At 39.5% G+C, this 7500-nt stretch overlaps 1 protein-coding gene and 1 long non-coding RNA gene across 23 annotated transcripts in view; one reads left to right on the top strand and one right to left on the bottom strand.

The window, feature by feature from the left end:
* Positions 1–1226, bottom strand: part of LOC124955351 — a 2218-nt gene extending 992 nt beyond the window's left edge. The window contains exon 1 of the long non-coding RNA XR_007102849.1: positions 1034–1226. This is a non-coding gene — a long non-coding RNA (uncharacterized LOC124955351). The remainder of the gene's footprint in view (positions 1–1033) is intronic.
* LOC124955238 (mediator of RNA polymerase II transcription subunit 15-like) overlaps positions 1–7500 on the top strand; it is a 394448-nt gene that overhangs the window by 203582 nt on the left and 183366 nt on the right. The window lies entirely within an intron of this gene.

Here is a 7500-nt window from a genome sequence, read left to right as displayed (position 1 = left end):
TTTTTCTTTTTTATTATTTTCTTTTTATTTTTTCTTCTCCTTTTTCCTTTTTCTTTTGCTTCTTTCTTTTTCTTTTTTTTCTTTTCTCTTTTGTAAACGAAGAATTACATTTGAATCAATTGAATTCACTTGTCTGCATATCTACGTAATAAAAAGAAGAAAAAAAAGAAAAAAGAAAAAAAAAAGAAAAAAGAAATCAATGATGATATTTAAAAAAAGAAAAAAAGAAAAATAAAGTTTCTCGTTCCATTGGCAAAGGCCATGATTATCTATAAACATTCGTTCCTTATCTCCGAAGAAGGTGAGGAGGGAGGGTGGGGGGGGGGGGGTCAGGAAGAAAAGTTATGCGGGAATGAAAAAAAGAAAAAAAAGGAAAAAAAAAGAAAAAAGTAAAAGAAAGAAAACAGAAAACGAAAAAAAAAAAAAAAATATCTAAAAAGGAATTCGTAGCTGCTCGAGGTTTTCTCTCCTAATCCCCCCATTTCGTTCGAGCCATGATTTTTCCCATTTACCTACCTCGAAAACTTTCGGCTTTGCCCTTTTCGATGTAATAAATTTTCCGTTGAGAATTTTCCATCCGCACCTTAATCCTAATCGTTGTGCTACTTTCACGAAAGAGAAAGAGAGGGAGAGGAGAGGAGTAGAGAGTTCCGCCGTTCGCCATTCGAAATTCTTTTTTCTTTTTTTTCTTTTTTTTTTTTTGTTTTTTTTCCTTTTTTCTCCCCCTCAAGATCCCAGACTTTTTTGGGATCCTATGACATATCAAAAGTACGAATAAGCTATGACGGAGGGTTGGGGGAGGGGGCGCGTGCCGTAGAGATAGGACGTAAGCAATGTGTATCTTGCGTACGGGCATACTTTTACGAACGATGATTTTCTTTAACCTCTCCCCTCCCCCCTCTCTCTCTCTCTCTCTGTTATCAAGGTTGTATACTTTTTATCAGTATGACGTGAGATTAAGGTTAGACGTTCATGTCCTTTGTAAATGGTTACGAATTCGTCGTACATCTATGCTTAATATATAGTAGTTTACCTAAGTAAGTAACCTCTACCGTGGTTATGTAGAGATAGTGTGTGCCGGTGCCATCTTTGTCGTTGTCATATTCTTCGTAGTCTTTGCCATGCCTCGTATGCTTTAGAAAGGAAAACGAGTCCCTCTGAGTAACTTTCGGAATTTCGCTAAACTTTCATCTTAGTTAGTTTTACGCGAAGAGTGAAAGAGAGAAATAGAGAAAGAAGAAGAAGAAGAAGAAGAAGAAGAAGGAGGTGGAGGAGCAGGAAGATGGGGGAGGAGAAGCAGAAAGATGGGGGAGGAGGAGCAGGAAGATGGAGGAGGAGGAGGAATCTTTTTCGCATCCCCGACGTGTCGTCGTCGTAACCCCATCCCTCCTCACCTCTCCCACCTATTTCTCTCCCCCTTCTAGACATTGTCATCATTCTATTCCTCGACGTTTGTTTTCCAGATAGTAAGAGAACGCGTGCATCGGAGTAGCAATTTGTTAAAGGACGAGGCATTGCGCTCGCCGTCGCCACGCTCAAACGACGCTTGCCTCCGAGCGAATAGAAAGCCGATGAATAGAATGTATATTTGGGAACAAATACAATTTGAATGAATTAGCAATAAACTGGAAATGGGCGATCTAAGTTTACTTGACCCGAGGGTTGCTTCTCTTTCTCTTTCTCTTTCTCTCTCTTTCCCTCACTCGCCTGCTCGCTTTCCCTTTCTCTTTCTCAATCGTAACGTTTCTCCTTCCAACTCTAAACCTTCATCCTTCCCCTTCTTTCCCTTGGTTCTTCTTCGCCTCGTCCGTTCTAAACGATATTTTTGGATGGGAATTCCACCACAGCAGAGGGAAACATCGTACTTTGAGTGGTTTTCTTCGAACACCCCTACATCTCTCTCTCTCTCTCTCTCTCTCTCTCTCGTTCTCGCTCTTTCTCCTTCCTCTTGTATTCTCCTTCCTTTCCGAGGTTTCGAGCGCTCAGTAAACAAGTAGGTACACCGTGCCTTGCAACATCGTCGATACCTACTTTCCTTACAACCACCCACCTGTGTCTACCCTGAGATTCTCTTAGCATGTCCTCGAGCTTATACTTCTCCTTCTCCTTCTCCTTCTCCTTCTCTCATTCTCTCTCTCTCTTACACACACACACACACACACACACGCACGTACATACACACCGCCAAAAGGCATGTATATTTATCAACTTGGGAGACGTAAGTTCCTTACTTCCTTTATACCTTCCTTCGTTTTCATTTTTTTTCTTTACTTACAATTATTACGACGACATAGTAAAATACCTCTTCGATACTATAAATAAAGTTTTACGAACACCTCTTTTTATAATGGTCTAAAACGATGTCAATGGTTTTAATGATAATAATAATAACATTAATAATAATAATAATAATAATAATAATAATAATAATAATAATAGTAATAGCAATTGTCAAAAATCAACACGTAACAGACGAAAAATTTTTCTAATGAATTATTTAAAAGGGTAAAAGGAGATTCGATTTAAAGATACAATTTCATGACTTGACTCGTCTCGAATACGACTCGAATCCAACTCCGGTGTATCGCGGTTTTCGCGGAAGTGCAATAAGTTTCCGGTTAATCTTATAATTCCTTGGAAGAGATTCGCGGACGTTTCTGCATTATTCTCCGTGAAAGATTCGTAATGCGTAGCTGTTCTCCTTTCTCAAGGTTCTCTACCATTGCCCCTCCCCCCTCTCACCCCATCCCGCCCCCCTTCTCTGCACCTTAGACAGTTCTGGCCATGAATAATGCACCGGTTTCATGGGATAAAATCCCAACCCGCCACATACTTTCAGTTAATCCGACAGTTCTGAGTAGTTTTCAAATAGTTCCCGCGGACGTAAGTCAAGGCGAACTCAATCTTCGCATTATCTACCTATCTGCCTACCTACCTACCTACCTATCTATCTACCTTACCAACCTACCTACCTATCCTTCTTGATTTCTCGACTTTTTCGTACCTTTCTACGCTTCTCCATGATTTTAATATCATAGTTACCAAGATATCCTGTCACGGGACAATAAATCTCGAATATAGATACGTGTGTACGTATGTACGTATATACGATAACTAAATAAGATAGAAATATTTAATGGAGCCGACGAAGTACGTAGGATATTTAAGATTGATTTATTTATTTATTTCTTTTTAACAACGTTAAACGTTATTGTATTGTAACGTTTTCATCGTATCTTAGAATTAGACAAGTTTATTATGAAGGTCGATCGTAAAGTTGCTTTAGAGATATAATACGAGATTGTATACAAATTACGAAATTCGACGCGATTATCTTATAAATATATGAACGAACGAACGAACGAACGAACGAACGAACGAACGAACGAACGAACGAACGAATGAACGTATGAACGAATGAATGAACGAACGATCGTTCTCGATAATTGCTTTATATTAACGTTGGAAATTCCACGAGCGTTACATTAACCGAACCGTTTCATTATCGAAATTAGTAGCATCGATGAATATCGGAGACCACGACTCGTATCTCTCTCTCTCTCTCTCTCTCTCTCTCTCTCTCTCTCTCTCTCTCTCTCTCTTCTCGGGGTTAATACAAAAGCGCATAATATCCGAGATGACCGGCATTGACCTCTTTCGGGGGAGGGTTCATAAAGCCGTTAACGGCCGTATCTGACGATAATTACGTGCCATTGTGAAACGTCATAAATTTCCCATGAAATTTGCCATTTGCGCCTGACCTTATCTCTCGAAGCGAAATATATGCTCTCATACGTTCGTACGATTCTTCGTTTCTCCTCCCCCCCCTCCCACCTCTCTCTCTCTCTCTCTCTCTCTCTCTCTCTCTTTCTGTGTATGCGTGTGTGTCTGTGTATCTCTGTGTCCCTCTCGTTACTTCTCGCACGTGCGACAGTAGCTAGTATTTAAACCGCGCGCGGTAAGCCTCGAGGGTAATTAGACCGCACCGTGAACGAAGCTGGATGGGAAATGGAGATATCGAACAATACGATGATCACGCCCTGCATCGTCTACGTCACGTTCGTCAGTTCTTTCCAATCTCTATTTCTTTCCTTCTCTCTCTCTTCCTCTCCCGTCCTTTCTCTCTCTCTCTCTCTCTCTCTCTCTCTCTCTCTCTCTCTCTCTCTCTCTTCGTTCTCTGTTTTGTATCGTTGTTGTCGCTCGAAAATACGATATCGAAGTACATACGTATCAGATATGTACCTATATATATATATATATATATATATATATATATATATATCTCCTGTGCGTTTCTCCTTCTTTTCACCTTCCCATTGTCATATTCGTCGAATCGATATGAAACGAAACGTTCGTATTCCGTTTCAAAATAACACACCCGGGCGCGTCTTTCTTATTCGATGCTTAAAAGATTCGTATACTTTTCGAAGTAATAAGTATATTCCGATTTGCAACTATTACGTATTCTCACTTCTTTACAAGCATCATCAACATCATCATTATCACTCGTCTCATGACTCTTTCATCTCATTCTCTCTCTCTCTCTCTCTACTTCTATCCGTATTTCTTATTTTCTCTTTCTCTTTTTACTACTCCTCTTACCACGTCTATCAAGTAAATAAATTTTGACGGCGTCGTCGTACACAAGGGCGACGTTCTACGTCTCATTAAAGCATAAGGATCTTGTATATAATATGTATTTCCGATAATATCGAATATTTGACATAGACTCAATAATAATTTTCTCGATAATGTACTTACACGGGTTTTAGAAGAAAAAGAAGAAGAGGAAGAAGAATAAGAAGAAGAAGAAGAAGAAGAGATACATACTTTCTCAACTTTTGCATAGAACGATATGTTCTCTAATGCCAATGATAAGAAAAGCTATACGATATAGATATCATCGTGATTCCATTTATAACAAGGATTCCGTTTCAAAATCGGAAGAGATTTTCTCCTGTCCGGTTCGATAAGAGTCCGTATAAAATAACGAAAGAATCACATGGGCCAAAGAAAATCGATTCGGACGAGAGGATCTTCTCGAACGAGAAGAAGAAGAAACGAACGTCGAAGGACTTCCATCCTTTTTTTTTTTTTTTTTTTTTCGATCGAAGTCTTCGTTCGTTCCTTCGTTCAAAGTTCGGGCACTTTGACTCCCTAGAGATTTTCTTCTGTTACGATGTAATTAAGAGAAAGTAAAGGAAGTGGAAGGGCGTTAAGGAAAAGTAGAAACGGGGCGCGATCTACCGAAAAGAAGGAGAAATTGAAGGTATTAAGGCTGAGAAAATATGTCTTCCCATGGACTCAACGATATCGTGCCATCCATTTAGCCTCTATAGAACCTTTTGAGAGAGTTAGAAATGTAGAGAGAGAGGGAGAGAGAAATAGAGTGAGAGTACTCGTATACAACCCCACTGGCAATATTGTGTTTTCTTGCGGTTCTCTGTACCCTATGCGGGTAATCACGACTAACTCTCTCTCTCTCTCTCTCTCTTTTTCTCTCTTTCTTTCCCTCTTACGTTGTCTCTCTCTCTCTCTGTCTCTCTCTCTCTCTCTTCCTCTCTCTTTCATCTTTCTATCTATCTATCATCTTTCTCATGGTCTTAAGGTCGACGAAGAAGTTGACGATCGAAAGGTTCGATCGACTCTGACGGCTTTCGACGTACTCCTTGATACGGGTAGAAGTTGCGGTTTTCAAGCCCTTCGAGAATACGATTCCATTGCGTTTGTCGAGTGAAGCGAACTTTGACCGGTCATGCGTCGCCTATAAAGCGAGTAGAATACTTGAAGACTCTCGACGACGATTTTCTGTATTCTCTCTATATCTATCTATCCTTTCTATCCCCCCCCCACCTCCGCCCTTCCTCCCCTATCCACCCACTCACCCTCCCCGCCCTATATTCTGTCTCTATATATCTATCCTTTTTCTTTTCACAGTCCGAAGGGAAATGGCACGCTATGCGGTTTATTTTAGTTCTTCGCGCTCCAACGAGCCGGTTACTGGCTGCTGCTTAACCAGCACAGACGTTTTATACTCTGGCCTTTCGGTTATATTGCTCTGGACTATATATTTTCAATGACTCTTCTTCGTTTAAAGCTAAGCAAAATGTTAGGAGAGAAGAAATTAAAAAAATTAAAAACTTTTTTCTCCTTACTGTTCCATTACTCATTTTTCCCTTTTTTTTTTCTTTCTTTCTTTTTTTTTTTTTTTTTTTTTTTTTTTTTTTTTTTTTTTTTTTTTTTTTTTAGTTTCGTTCTCCGTCTTTCAATTCCTACGATGTGATAGAAACGAAAACTCTTCCCGCGGCAAGCGCATGCACGTGTGTTGGCACGCACACACGATCGTACAAGAAAAGTTTCTTCTACGATGACAAACATACTTTAACTGACAAATCGTCGGAAGATCTTATAGCTTAAAGAATATTTCATGCCGTTGTTAAAACGTTTCCAAGATACACACGACACATTTTTACAGTAGATTCTCTCTCTCTCTCTTTTTCTCTAGGATAGATAACGACGACGACGTTGGGAATATTTCTAGCATCTCGTATTTCGAATCTTTTTGCCAAGTAAAGTATACGCTTTGCTTGTTTTCTAAGAGCTTGACGCTCACCATAAGCGTGTCAAGCGCGAGAAACGCGTTTTACGAAAGAAGGAGAGTAGGAAAACTTGCTGCTTCTTCTACCTTACCATCATCCCTTTTTTACTTTTTACATAGTCCCCTACGTAGATAATATTTTCCACCCTTTATCGTAAGTCTTTCCTTTTTATTTTTTTGTTTGTTTGTTTGTTTGTTTTTTCTCTGTGTTTTGTTTCGTTTTTTCTTTTCTTTTTTTTTTTTTTCTTTTTTTTTTTTTTTTCTTTTTTTCATTCGCGCGTACCTTTGCTCGCGAATTCTCACCATCCTCGAAACATGTACGGCAATATTTTTACGACGTTTTTTATCGCCCCGTGATCGATGGGCTTTGCGTTACGCGTGTGAAAGTGGAGGGGGTCCGTCGGACTGGACGGTGTAATTAATTCTCACGAGAGATACCTTTATCGGTTCTGTGGAACAAAATACTACCTACATACCTAACAAACAAAAGCGTGTTACTCCCTCGAAGCTGTAAACCTTTCATGTAATCCCATATCTTTGAGTGTATCTCTTCGATAACTAAATGCAACGTTATTTCTTCCTTCCTTTCTTTCTTTCTTTCTTTCTTTCTTTCTTTCTCTCTCTCACTCTTCTCTCTCCTTCTCTCTATTTTTCTTTTTTTATTTGCGTTATCGTCTATTTTTACTTATATCTGTATAACCAAGCCTACGCAACGAATAATGAAGTCTCTCGTGTATGAGAAGAATCACAAGCTAAATAAAAAGATGTGGGAGAAGAGGTGGACGGAGGAGGGTGAAAACGAGTACCTTTAAAATGATGCGTCGTCATTTTATTGACGGTCCGGTTATTTCCAGTCATCTTGTGCTATAAGCAGTGCCGAGTAGAAGATTCGCTTGGTGGCA

The sequence above is a fragment of the Vespa velutina genome, chromosome 1 (genome assembly GCF_912470025.1).
Source record: "Vespa velutina chromosome 1, iVesVel2.1, whole genome shotgun sequence".
In the NCBI taxonomy this organism is placed as follows: Eukaryota; Metazoa; Arthropoda; class Insecta; order Hymenoptera; family Vespidae; genus Vespa; species Vespa velutina.
The sequence above is the reverse complement of the archived record's forward strand: the minus strand, read 5'-3'. Positions and strand labels throughout refer to the sequence as shown.